The sequence below is a fragment of the Podarcis gaigeae genome (genome assembly GCF_964106915.1).
Source record: "Podarcis gaigeae genome assembly, chromosome: 1".
Classification (NCBI taxonomy): Eukaryota; Metazoa; Chordata; class Lepidosauria; order Squamata; family Lacertidae; genus Podarcis; species Podarcis gaigeae.
This window is the reverse complement of record NC_139678.1, coordinates 61052257-61067227: the sequence shown is the minus strand read 5'-3', so window position 1 is coordinate 61067227 and position 14971 is coordinate 61052257. Positions and strand designations below refer to the sequence as shown.

Here is a 14971-nt window from a genome sequence, read left to right as displayed (position 1 = left end):
AACAAACTAGAAGAAAATAAACTTGTTCTGAAACAGCATAGTTAAAGAGCATACACAGAGTGCTCACTGGAGGCACAGAGAGCCTCTGGCTCCACTCTGTCTGTCTAAGATATACATTAGCAACAAGTGAGCCTGCAAACAAACAGATAAATTCTTATAGAGAAAGTGAGTCACATGTCACAGAGACTTAACAATTACTCTACTGCTAACTGTAGCAGGCTTAGGCCTGAATGATATGTGCAGGCCGAGCAGGCCGTGAAGGCCTCCATGCTTCTGCTCTCTGCCTTTTTTCTCTCATTGCAATATTAAAGGAACTCAATATAGTGCTCCCACCCAAGGCTAAATTAAAACTCAGCCAACAGCTCTACATGCACCCAAAATAAAGCCAACCTTTGGGGATACTATAAACGAAGTGATTCTAGCTAAGCTGGGAACAACCCTGACTAGCCCCACAATTAAACAGGCAAAAATGGGGAAAAACCTCTTTGCAAAAGAAAGCCCCTAATGGGGGCTCTCTCCCTATTGGGAAAGGCAAGCCCAGGAGGATTACGCACAGGCAGCGCTCACAGATACAGGGAGAATCTTCCCACAGGGCAGGGAAAGGGGTGGGGTGAGAAATCAAACAGGAAAAAAGGGAAATTAAATTAATTAAGGGACTAGAGAGGATTAAATAGAAGGGGGAAAATAAAGAAATGTAACCAGACAATGAGAAGATTGCTCCTGATCCGATGCACTCTGCAAAGAGAAAGAGAAACCAGAGTGCACCAATATTTAAAGACCATGGTCCCACCCACCTAATTTGCAACATACAATTTGCCCCAGCAACCCGGTTATCCAATCACAATGCCAGGCAACAACTGTTAACCTGCCTGGCAACAAGAGGTCTGGCCCGGTGGCCCACACCGCAACACGTGCTCTCATTTATTGGAGAACACGCCTTCTCATAATCAATAAAATGTTAAAATGTAATGCCCACATTACAAATTAAGTAGCATGGTAGTAAACCCCATTGAATTCAATGGGGCTTTTGAGCAGACATGTATAGGATTGCACTGCTAAACCAGTTTCAAACTAGTTTAGCCAGCATGTCTTGTAGAATCTCCAGGATCTGTAGTTTCCTGTGAACCTTCAACAGAGGAAAATCTAAACTCTCACGAAACTGCTATTCTCAAATTCTTAGTAGAAGGCAGGCCAGATTTAAACAAGTTTGAAACTGTAATGTAGGTGCATGTATGCTATCAAACTATTTTCTGGAACAACACTTTAAATCAATCACTCTTTCTTTTCCTGAACGATACTCAGCTTTTTCAGCTTATGTTCACTGTCTCCTTAGAACTATGCATCTGTTTTCATCAATCATTTGAATTGCATGGCCTGTCAGTGATCTCTTGACATTCATTAATACCTTGACACCATACACCATGATGTAACATACCTGGTATTGGATTGTCTGAACAACATGATCTTATCAATGGAAGTCATTCCCATCCGTGGAATGAGAAGACCCTTTATAGAAAAGAACTTTGAATTATTTTTATTTGGAAGACAGGCATGGAGTTAACCAAGGAAAACATTCTGCATGCTCAAAAATTCTGCATATGCAAAATGAAAAAGAAAGGTCACCAAATTCTAACCTTTCCACATATTAGAATAATGTGGCTAGAATCATTCTAGTCCCAAAAGCCGATGCACTTTTGTTTAATTCCCTCTGATTATGGTATCTTTTCACCCAGTATATAAAATGTGCCTTTATTGATTTTTACCTTATGTGATGGCCTACATCTCACAAAGAATATAAAGAAAAATATATGAAAATATGAGTTAGTTTCGCTCTCATTTTAAGCTTGATTCAGTATTATGACCTCTTGTCTCTGCCGTTTTCATCCTGTCCTCTTTAGCTTGCTATTTTCTATCACCTCAGTGTTTGCAAGTCAGAGACAAGCAAGACTGGACTTTGCCCAGTTGAATTCAGAAGAAATAACAATGGATCAAATAAGGAGTTTAAGGCTGCAATCCTAACCCCATTACCTAGGAGTGTGATGTTCCACTGAATTCAGTAGAATTTACTTTTGAGTAGACATTATTAAGATTGCACGGCTAATTCAGAACAATCATTCTTTGGTTGGTTGTGCCCATAACAGTGACTGAAGATGAGATGATTGGGGGGTGGGGAGTAAATGAGGTTCTGGGCAGTTAATAATGAAACTATCCCAAGAACAGTGGGATCAAAGGAGGAAAGCTCAAATATAGAGATCATTATTATCTGGAAAAAAAGAGAATTTATAGAAGCAAAGTAGGGGTAGAGAATTTCAAAGGGAAGGAAATCAATATTATTCCTAGGTCAAAAGTCCACTATTGAAAAGTGTTGATCAAAAATTATTTTCTGATCAAGTGAGATCACTGAGATAGAACTGTTTTTCAAAATAAGCTAATAAAGGAAAATATGGAATATAAGCCCCCTGCGTGCTAATTAGATATAAAGACCTGTTAAAACAAGATTTTGACGAGATCAGGCATATTCAGGGTAGTATGGTAGTATGATGATATATAATGAGTTGAAAAAAATGTTGAAATATACATTTATAAAGAAACCAGAACCATTTTTATTGGGCATTGTGGGGAGTGACATAAATAGAAAGGAATGTAAGCTCTTTTTATATGCAATAACAGCAGCAAGAATATTATTGGCCCAAAAATGGAAGCAAGAAGAGTTACTGACGATTGAAGAATGGAGGATGAAGTTAATGGACTATGCAGAATTAGATAAACTAACAGGAAGGATTTGAAACCGGCGAGACCAGAAATGCACGGAAGACTGGAGTGAATTTACAGACTATTTGAAAAGTAATTGTGAAGAACAGACAATGTTTGTAGAGTTGCAAGAAGTTTTGTGAGGCGTATTATTAGAAGTATTGTAAAAATGGACAAGGGGCAGGATGACTTGTTAAGAGATGTAAAGGCAATATAAAGTTAAGAAATGCATAAGAAGTGGTTAAAACGGTGGATCATCAGAGGTGCTGATGGAAGTCTAAAAAGATTGTATAAGTGATAAGTTTTGTGGTACATTTTATAATTTATATGTTAAAATTAATAAAAATATATATAAAAAAATAAAACAAGATTTTGAGTCACATACCAGAGACACAGATTGATAAGATGAAGATGGACAATCAGAATTTTGAAATTGGAACCAACAAGCAAGAGAGCAGAACATAAATAAAAGGCATTTCCTCTAGAAACCAGAACATGGGGAGTCCCTGGAAATTAATTTAATTTAATTTGGAATATATAATTTGTGATAGTGTATATGATTTGATTTGATATGATATGATTTGATAATAATTGAAATATTTTTATAGGAAAATGAATAAAACTTATTTATATAAAAAAGAAATTCTTTGAAAGTTAGTGTTTACCAGTAAGGCTGTGAAAATTTATTTATTTACTATTTCAGCATCTAGCCCTTCTTTCATGAAATGAATATCAGGATGAACTACAATATAAAACACAACAAAAATAAAATAAAATCACACATCATTTAATTGAGAGAGAGAAATTACAACCACTATTAAAACCACACATTTCTAACAACAAAGCCAGTAGACAATTTAATTAAGTTTGTAACTGGTCCCAGTTACATCCATGAGTCCACCAAAATTTCCTGAACAAATATGTGCGCAAGTTGTATCTCAGAGAGGAGGGTATTCTGCCACCACAGAAACGGCTTTATCCCATGTTCCTGCACAGTGTACTTTGATGGACTGCATGTATATATCACATGTTTCTCCAAGGAACTCAAGGTGTCATACATGGTTCTCCACTTCCACATATAATTCCCACAACAACCCTCTGAAGTAGGTTAGGCTGAGAGGCAGTTACTGGCCCAAGGATGGCTCCACAGAAAGCATATTACAACCACTCAGCTGAGAGGTTACCAGAGCAGGGATTACTGTGACAATGACATCTCTGTCCAGGAACAGCCATGGCCGGTGAACCAGCAGGAACTAGGAAGAGGCACACATGGGAGACTTTAGTGCCTATTGAGGTAGGAATATACTAATTGCTCTTCATCTTGTCCTTTGGGACAGCTTAGAAAAACCAGCTGAGTAAAATTCTTGACATGCTCCTTAAAATCCTTAGAAAGCTTTTGAAATATATTTCTCCTTGTTACCATTGTGTTTTTTCTGTGTTATGCGCTCATATCACATTCTGTGTCATATTAATATTCTCTTTGATTTTTTTTTTCTTTTGAGAAGTTCTTTTTTTATATACATAAATGCCTCCTACCAAGCAATTTTTATGCTGGACCCAAAACAAAAGATAAATACGTAGGACTCTCTTCATGAGAGAGTTCAAATTGCCTAGTGGGTCCAAAAAAATCTGCAACCTTTTTTCACGGGGGAATCATTCCATTCCCTTGCCTTGTTCATGTTGGTTGCCCTTGATCATTGATGGGAGTTGTAGTTCAACAACATCTGGAGAGCCAAAGGTTGCCCACACCTGCTATGGATGAATGAACCTTCCAGGTGAACTACAGGGTATGAAAGTTTCTCCTGAAGGAGTGAGGGAAAATGTGATATGATGCTGCTTGAAAATAAACCTAGCATATTTACTCATTGGGACGTGGGTGGCGCTGTGGGTTAAACCACAGAGCCTAGGACTTGCCGATCAGAAGGTCGGCGGTTCGAATCCCCACCACGGGTTGTGCTCCTGTTGCTCGGTCCCTGCTGCTGCCAACCTAGCAGTTTGAAAGCATCCCCGGGTGCAAGTAGATAAATAGGTACTGCTCTGGCAGGAAGGTAAACGGCGTTTCCGTGTGCTGCTCTGGTTCGCCAGAAGCAGCTTAGTCATGCTGGCCACATGACCTGGAAGCTGTACACCGGCTCCCTTGGCCAATAAAGCGAGATGAGCGCCACAACCCCAGAGTCGGTCATGACTAGACCTAATGGTCAGGGGTCCCTTTACCTTTTCATTTACTTATAGTGAATGAGTTCTCTGAGTACAACACCATCCATGGACAAGAGAAAGGTATCAATAGATCTGGATGATACCCCCTCCTCCCAGTTTTTCAAAAGTACTCCCCTAAAATTAAAATAAACTTTGGGGGGAGGAATGCATAAGCAAAAGGGAGGGAAGTGATGAGTATCTGCCTGTTGAGGGAAAGAATGGGAAACAGTGGATGGAAGAGTGAGAAGGCATGGAATGTAGTATCATGAAAGAAAGCATGGCTAACTAGCTGAATAGGAGCACTTCACACAGCAACACTTCGTTGCAAGTCTTACTTGAAAAAAAGGTCAAATGAATCTTGTGCATGTAGACATACAGTGATCCCAAATGGACAGAGGAATAGCCTACTCTTGCAGTTGCAGGAATATCATCACCAGCAGAGGACAGTGAGGAGGCATTAGCCCTGATCGGAGGTAGAAAGAATGTGCTTCTGGCAGCACACACACTTTACGTTTAAAGCACACTTGATCCACTTTCTCTTCCTCAAAGAATTCTGGGCACTGCAGTTAAGGGTTAGCTGGGAATTGTAACATTCTGAGGCGTAGCTGGGAATTGTAACTTTGTGATGCGAAAACTACAGTGCCTAGAAGTCTTTGAGGGGGGCAAATGTGCTTTGAATGTGCTTTAAAGATATTGTCCCAAAGCTGTTGTGTCATTTTGGGGTGGGAGCTGAGCCTATGGGCCCCTCCAAAGTGGCTTGGGGGAAAGGGAAGAGAAGAAATTTTGCTTAGACACAGCTCCCCACATTTACTTTGGAAGAGAAGGACTTGATTCCCTTTACTTTTATAAGACTTCTTACCCACCCTTCACAGAAAGATCCCAGTGCAAGTTACAGCAACAGAATATGCAGTTGTAACAACAAATAGATCCATTCCAAATGGAATGAAGCTGTATATGTTCAGCTAAAGAGGTGGGTCTCACAAAACAAATTACCTTAACTGCCAAAGACCTTGAAGTCACCAGGGGTTCATTGCTACTGTAAATTTTCTGGGATTTCCACACTTGTGGGTTGGAATATAGAAATGTAGCATTCAACTTCAATGGAAGGCAACTATTGAGAATGGAGGGCATTAGAGACATGAAGACAATATCCTCACATTGCCATGCTACACCCAGCCTCATGGCCCTTAATTCTTGAAGCTGTAAAATGCATATAATACAAGGTGCAAAATGAAGAAGGACTTTGCTTGTAGGTAGCTGTGGAGGTAGGTGCTTATAGCAAACATCTGTGGGTCCTGACCGCTTTAATATTTGAGAACACAACACAGTTTTGCACCAGCTCTGCTGATGATTAAGAACCTTTGAAAGGGATTGACGTATCAGCCTACCATAGAGCAGCAGAGCAGTGCAAAAATCATTTTGTAATTATAGAACTTTCGTGTAACTTTGAAGTTTGATTATCTGCAGTTTGCTGGTTTGCACCATTTGCTTATTTGCACAGTCTGCTTATTTGTGCAATTTGCTTATTCATATTGATTTGCATGTCATAATTTTAACCTGTTGAGTATATGCGGTTCTTGTGGAGATGTGCTGGTTCCAGCTTTCCAGCAGCTCTGTGACACCGATGGCCTGAGATTGGATGAAGATTATCACACCATCCCAGAGAAATTTGAGTGTGTCACATGGGACAGGCCTTTTAAAAACCACCACCAATTTCATTACAGTCCAAAGAAGATAATGGCATCATGGAATCCACAGAATTGGGTCTCAGAGAGCATTCCAGGAGATCTTATCACTTGTCACTTGAACTGAGTTTATTTGAACCCATTTATCATTTTCATTAGAATCATTGTAATGAGAAAGGAACACTGTTCCATTTTTTAATCTTGCCAGGATGTAATATACAGCCTGGATGTAAAGAAAGCGGCAGCAGACACTATCAAACTCATTTTCATTTTGCTTTGCTTGCAGCATCTTCAAATAAAGGGGACATAGAGGGTAAATGAAGATGCAGAAGGGAGACTGTGTCAGAACACTTCCGGGTGGAAATGTAAGCATCTTTCTGAACTGTAGTGTGTTTCAGGAATCCCAAGGAGATCATGTTCAAAACCCCAAGGCTGGATGGTCTTGCAATATGTTCCTATCTGTATGTAAGTTTGAGTGTGTGTGTGTGTGTGTGTGTGTGCGCGCGCGCGCGTGTGTATTGATCAAGCTAAAAATCTGCAACTGCTTTGAGGTCTTCTTGGCTCATTACACTTTCTCACAGTGTGGTTCTGGTTGAATGTGCCAGAGATACTAGTGAATGCAATTCCCTCTTTGTGCGCACACAGAGAAGTTCTATTACCAAAGAGGGATTGTAAGCCTCTGGATTTTGATCAATGTACTTACAAAACTGAGTTAGAAGAGAATAGCAAGAGATAAGACATAAAACGCTTACTGTCGTTTCCCTCATGTTTTACTTGTGATTTCAAGTCCTCATCTCCAGCACCATTTTTTTCAAGGAGAAAGTTGACAGTATGTAGTGTGAAACTTCATATACCACCAAGAATCATTTTCCTCTTGCCCTTTTGCCCCTTCTCTTTTACTTTCTCTATGCATTATCCCAGACTCTGACTATGCTCAGGGTTCTCTTTCCTCCATTTCCAATTCCACAACTTGACATTATCAACATGAAGTTGCCTTGTACTGAGTCAAACCACTGCTACACCTCACCCTGCTGCTGCTGTCTCAAGCTGACTGGCTGCATCTTTAATATATCTTCTAATTCAAGGATGGGGGGTCTGACAGCTTGCAGGCTGGATTCAGCGCACCAGGCCCTTTAGATCAGCCTGTGGGCCTCCTCAGCAACTGTCCAAATGGGACACCATCTTCTGGGAGCGCCGCTTCAAGTTGTAACTGAAGGGGAAGGTGGGTGAAGCACCACAATGATAATAAGAGCCATGCTGAATCAGGCCAAAGGCCTATCTAGTCCAGCATCCTGTTCTAGAGTGGCCAACCAGAAGCCCATAAACAGAACCTGAGTGCACTGGCCCTGCCTCATCCTGTAATTCCCAGCAACTGGTATTCTGAGTCATACTGCTTCTGACAATTGTTCCCTTCAGGGCTTGCAATGTTATGCTAACGTTCCCTTCCAGCTGCCACTCAGAGTGGTGGTTCTCACCTTTCCCATTGGGAAAGGTTAAAGGGGAGGGGAGCCAGCTATATCAAGACTCCGCATTTCATGGCCCCTAGAGTTAAAAATAGCTCCCTTTCCCCCTCACTTTCCCCATGTGGAAATGCAGAAAGCTGCCAAAATATTCTTAAAGGAAACCATATAATTGCATTGTACAAACAGGAGTATTTTCCTGTACTCCTATCAGAAATGCCATGCCAACAAAAATGTCTTAGATTTTCACTTTCCTTTAAGTGGCCATATTTTATTTGTGGCTTATAGGCATCTTGCGATCAACCGGGATCGACAGTTCCCTTTCTTTTTCTGTGATTCCCTACTGATAAGTCCAAGCAGCTACTGAAGTGCTCATTATTGATTCCCAAGTGTATGACCTTATAGTCACAACTATTGAACGGAATCCCATTTCTGTAACTCATGTGGTTCATCCTGTAATTTTTTGATGCTAATCTCTTCTGACAAAGCCTCCCAATCTGTAGTCATCAGCAAATTTAATCAGCAGACACGTTTTTACCACCCAAGTACAGCTGCTAACAAACACAGAAGAAAATGTGTCTCAGAATGACCTCTAAGGAACTCTTAGGTTTTGCTTCTCTGACTTGGTTTTTCAGCCCTTTTTGTTTTCTTATATGATTGTTTTCTTATTAGTAATTCCATTTTTAGACCACTTTCCACCAATGTTCTCAGAGCCGTATACAAAGAATACAGTAAAATGCAACATGAAATAGTCAATAAAGTTATCCAGGCATCACAATGAATAGGAACAAGACAGTCTCCAGGTGGTGCCTCTAATGAAGGGGTTGCCAACATGGTGCCCTTGAGTTTCATTGTGCCCTCAAGCACATCCCCTCAAAAATCTACAATGCGTAAGGTAGTGATTGTTCTCCCTGCTCACTTCCATGGAAGTGAATGAGAAAGTATGGACACGCTGAAACTTCATTAGCATATGGCTGTCTCTGTGCTCACAAGAGATTGTTTGAAGAAATCAGTCTAAAGCAGACTTTCCTTCCATAATTTAACAGTAGCAAGCAGTAGAAAGCAGTAGCAACCACATCACGAATTTTAAGAGGGTCCTTGAAACAAAACAAAATAAAAAAAACAGTTAAAAGCATAATGGTGAAAAGTTTTGGCCATTTTGCATGTATGTTTTGCTGTGGTTACTGTCTCGGGAAATGTTCACATATGTGTTTGTGTCCACAAGCCAGAAATTCTCTTGGTGCCATGGTAACAATCTCTTCTCCTTACTGTATATAAGCATGAAAGCCTTGGTAACACTCCGTCCCCCCACCTTGTGAAATAATTTTATCTCTTTCATAGCTACCCATCTTTAGGACATCCCCCACACCTCCCTCCCCGTTTCTTGACATCTCTGTTTTCTTTATGTGTCACATAGGCCCACATAGCTGGTAAGTGTTAGTGTTGGTGGAGTGGGAGAAGAAACAAATGCATGAAGACTCTGTGGAATGTAGGATTTGTTTGTACAGAAGGCTCACAGGCAAAATAACTTAATGCTTCTTCAGATAATCACTGTCAGTATTTGAAAAGGCATTTGCACAAAGCTTCAACGGGGGATAAAAAATCTGATTAGAATGTAGACTAAAACCTAGATAGGTGCTATCTGATACCAACGTTATATTGCTCATTGGGTGTAAATTATGGTTTGTGCGTATTAATTTCTCCATCGATAGAAAACTGCTACATAAAGGGCAATTCTAAAATGGAGAAAATAAGGAATTACCAGTTGCTAAAACTGAAGCTCTATTTAGATGGGTCCCCTACTTCCCTCCATTATTAATTTTCCCATATTGGGTAGGTCTGAAGTGGGACTGTAAACTCATTTTGCTGAATCTCTGCAATCTGGATCCCTGATCATGCAATGTTCCTGCTAATAGGAAAGACTTTACATGCATTCAGCTGAACATGTTTACAACCCGCCTTCAAATCAGTGTGCTCAATGTGAGAATGTCAAGGGTGGAGGAAGCAGAGCCAATGCTCACCTCCCCCATCCACCAACCTTCCAAAAATAGAATTAGGAATGAATAGGTATTGTGTGCTCCCAACAGATGCAACTGGAAATGCCCTGGGTGCAACCAGCCTGCTTAGTGATTTTGCCACTGAAGTGAATATTTTCAATTCTTTTATGATTGATCAGGTCACACACGTTTCCATTTGTTCAAAGTCAAACAGTAGGTTGCACACATGAAAAATCTGGTGGCATTTAATTTGTTTCCATGCTTCTGCTTCCCTTTCTTTAAAGGTTCCAGACTACATTGACATGGTAGTCTCAGAAATTTAGTGGAGATATAATAATTTATCATGCAGTCTGAAGGGCTCAGAGAACTAGACCTTTTGAATGAGCCTTTTAATGTTTCCATGGCTGCACCTCACTTCTGCTTCTGAACCTATCCATCATTTTTATTTTAGACTATAAAGTTTGAAGGCAAAGACTTTTGTTAATTAGCACTCATCATCTCTTTACAGAAGACACTTGAGTAGTGATGGGAGAAATCTGCCCATTTCAGTTTGGAATGGGCTGGTTCTTTCCAAACTTTATTGAAGAATTCATGGACAGAACTCAGCTTCTTCCCCCCACTCCTAAATATTTCAATGCTTGGAAAGACCACTTCAAGAGCTCCTTCACTGGCATTCATCCTTTTGTCTGCCAGTTATTTTTTCTGTTAAATTTCCACACTATAAACACTATAAATTTCCCACAATAAATACTCATCTAGTCTCACAATTCCCTGTGAAGAAGGATTGATTGCTAAACCATTTTCGGGAGGAATGGGATCTCCTAAAAACTCTCAGCAAACTCAAGAAGCTATAGCTCTCATAATTATTTGAGGGAAGCCACGACTGTTTGAAGTGACACCAGAGAACTTTAAATGTATGGTGTGAATGTGGTCATAGTGTGGAATTTTTGGATGTAATGGCAGGCAGGGTGAGAGGTACGTAAAACGTTTTGTTACTTTAATAAGGACATGCTTGCTATATTGATGGATACACTCAATTTGTATCCCACTTTACCATCAAATGGTGCTCAACTATGAGAATGAAATTATTTACGATCTTCATTTTTGAGGACAATGGGTCGTCACAAACATTAAGTTAAAGAAACAAGAGCAAATGAGTGTATGTTAATCCGTCTCACTCAAGGAGCTGGTCTGCAAGGCAAACTAGAGGAGTCATATATTCTCAAGGGACCCTTCAGCAGCAAAAGGAGTGCTAGATAAAGGATAATATTTCTTCAAATCCTTCACATTCCTGCCAGCTCTTTTGAAGGCACATAATGCAGAGATTAGCCTACATATAGAGACAAAGCCAGTGGGAACTAGAACAAGAAAGAACTTGGGTACTGAAAACTAAGTCTGAATAATGAAGGCCACATTGCTTTATTTTGCTGTGGAGTCCAGTGTGGTGCCTCTTTTGATGAATTAATCTGTTTCAGAAGGACACTTTCTTGGCACGTCTTCAGCACAGTTTCCCTTTTTTAGTGAATGCTTGAGCTACACAGCATGCCTAAACTCAGAAATAGGGCATCATTGCAGACCCTCTGTGTGGGAGGAAGATAGGACAGAGAGACTGGTCAGAAAATAGCAGCGGAGTTAAGAAATCGGTGAAATATTGCTGATTTGTATAAAATAAATCTGTTCCATATTCTGTTCCATAAGCATTGGGTGCTTAGTGTAAAGTCCAGTCCCTCATTAAAGCAGGACACTGTTAGATTAAAATGCTTCTGTTCTGCTGTGGGGGTTTGCACATAGACAAAGTCCAGCATTGCACTTTGGGAGACCTACAAATCAATCAAATATCAGAGAGTGGGAAGAATGACTGTTGTTCAGAAAAAAGAAAATTAACCACAGGTCCCTATTTTTAAGCACAGTCTTCCATTGATAAGATAGCAGGGTGAAATCCAATTGTGCCAGCCCCCACCAGAACATGCACTGTTTGCAGAATGGACTCATCTCTCCCTGCAACCCCCTACATGCCCTCAAAATCTGCTTTAGGAGTTTGCAAGGGTTAGGACTGCGGAAGCAGAAGGGGAAGTCCTGCTTGCATGAAGGCGTTATCTTATTTTTCCTCATAATGATCATGGGAGATTGATGAGGTTGATAGCAACTCACTGGTGCTAGTGTATTATTATTAATTATTCTTATTCTTATTTATGATTCACTTTTCACCAGGCATTCTATATCCAGAATGCTTCATGGCTGAGCAAAGACTTGAGCAGAGATTTCCTCAGCTTCCAACTTTCTGCCTGCCACATCACATTTGCTGTGTGGACAATTGCCGTGTACAAATGGAGAGCAAAACGTGCACCAACCGCAAGACAAAAGTTCCCTGCTGTATTCAACTTCTTCTGGTAAAGCTCTGCAATATATAAATCTATGGAAAGCTATGGAAGAGTAGAGATTTGCCACCACGCTGTGAAGATTTTGTGCGATAATCCCACCTGCCGATCTCTGGCAACACTTAGCATGGCCCACCTGTGTGGACACCAAAGATAAACATTTTTGAAAACGTTTATAAAATGCAGATGTCTTGAGGCACGAGGGAGCTGGATATTGGTAAATCTGACTCCCTGTCTTACTCATGCATTTAAATTAACCTTTATTAGGCTACTGCATGGAACTTGAGCATATTTGCTGCCTAAACACCTGGCTGATTTGTGAGCAACCATCAGACCTAGAAAAGCAAACCTCAACAGAAAACCTGCAGTTTAAGTGACAGAAGCATGCACAAAATAAGTAGAAGTTTTCTTGAGAACTAAACTGAGCATTTGGCTATTGGGCTGGCATGGAGCACTGCATGGATATAAGGCCATGGACAATTCTCATTATCCTATAGACCTGATCATAAAGTAGCTTAGGGCCAGTTCACACAAAGCTTTATCTTCTGCATGCCATCAGTCATGGCCATGTCCCCAAATAGACCCTGGAGGCTTCGGGGATGTTGGGCTAGATGGCCATTGGTCTGATCCAACAGGCTGTTCCTGTGTTCTTATGACCTGAGTGCAATGGTATGGCTGCTACATGCTTCCCTCTTCTTTAAAGGAAAAGAATCATCCGATGTGGGCAACCATTATCTGAATGGTAGAGTAAACCTTTCCTTCCACAACTGACCAGTGATTTTCATTATCATATAGGAAAATCACTGCCACAACAATAGACATCAGTGCTGGCTCCGAATTAGCTGAGCACAACTCACATATCTATTTTTCCAAGGATTCATGGGTGCATGAATCGTAGAAGCGGGGCCAGATGGGTCACATGGAGAATGAAGAAGAGAACATAATGTGTGCAATCTGCCCAACATAAAATGACAAAATCTCACGCATAAGAAAGACTTGGAGTGGAATGAAATGCATCCCTTGTTTTGTTCATCAGGTAACTTCTAGAAAGGGTTATCCTTACCATAAGTGATGACTTTTGCACAACCTGCAGTAGGGTTGCGATTCGGGTTGTCAGAGAACACCTGCAAATTCACATTTATGAATTCTTATTATTTATTACATTTGTTAGTTGCTTTTTACAACAAAACCCAACAAGATAAAATATAAGCGATAAAAACACTTAAAGCAAGATCCTTTAGAACAATGTGTAATAAAAAAATGGCCAGCCATGTTTTCTGCAAAGCTAAAAATACTCTATTATGCCTTACAGGAAAAGTTTGATAGCATTTATTATGGTTGCTCTCTAGTACCATTCTCAATGCAGAACATTCAAAAATGCATTTCCTGGTTTGTTCTTGACCTCATGAGTGAGTCAAATGCATTGAAATTTAGCAAACACTGCAGGCTCAATCATAGAAATGGCAGTGGGTCCATTGAAAATAGTCTGAGCCTGATGCTCCTTTGAACTTAGCATGATTTCAGTAAAATAACTCAATCTGCATTATCCAGTGTATCCAAGGTACCTCTTTGGCCTGAAAGCATGTGCATGATGATTTATAGGAAGGTTCAATAAAAGCTATTACATTATCAACATTGTGCATGCTTTTTCTCCTGGGAAATGCATAATGACATTTATTGCCATGAGACATTTAAAGTGCTTCAGTGTATGATCTATTGTGCTCAGATGCAACATTTTTATTACTTAAATGCAGAAAACCTTGTAATAATAGTTGAGAACTTAACTATTTCTTTGACATTGTATTTTACCAAATACTCCTGCCAGTTCAGTAGCTGTTATACAATATGTAACAAAAGAATATGTTAGTTATGAAATAATTTGAAGCAGCAGCGATGGCAGCAATATGGAGCAAAGGCAAGAAAATGACACAGATAAGTGTGACTAAACTTCAAGGAGGGGGGAGAATTCAATAGAGCAGCATTTTCAGTGTTAGCATCAGATTCCATGGCAGTGTTTTGTTTGATAACACTTCCTTCTAGAGATGGCGGGGGAATTCAGCTTGCATTTTAATGTGAACTTACATAATTCACACTTCCCAAAACATTACGTGGGCTAAACGCAGCTATCCTTCAAAATTCCCACTTCTCCAAATGTCATGACTCAGTTCTCCATCCAAAATATGTGTATGAAAATGTGTTGGTTAGGGGAAAGTGTGAATAAAAAGACAAACTGAACTGAATATTGGTGGAAATAACATTTAAAAAAGCATTGCAATCAGAGAAATTACTTGCCAACCAGTATATTGGTCAAAACCTATTTATTAAAAGAAATGTGCACTAAAATGCTGATGAATTTTTCAGAGAAAAGTTTGCAAACTGAACTGAATTTAAGATTGGAAAAGTGAGAAACTGGGGAAAACTGAGAAATCCATCTCCACTTCTGACGCTGAATCTGTCCCTGGAGAAAAGTGAACCAGGAGTTGGGAATCTCCTGCCTGGGAGTC

The 14971-nt window shown here is 40.0% G+C and overlaps 1 long non-coding RNA gene across 1 annotated transcript in view; it reads left to right on the top strand.

The window, feature by feature from the left end:
• The window catches only part of LOC310851353, a 51342-nt gene extending 37242 nt beyond the window's left edge, over positions 1 to 14100 (top strand). The window contains exon 3 of the long non-coding RNA XR_014567721.1: positions 12301 to 14100. This is a non-coding gene — a long non-coding RNA (uncharacterized lncRNA). The remainder of the gene's footprint in view (positions 1 to 12300) is intronic.
• Positions 14101 to 14971: the final 871 nt, after the last annotated feature.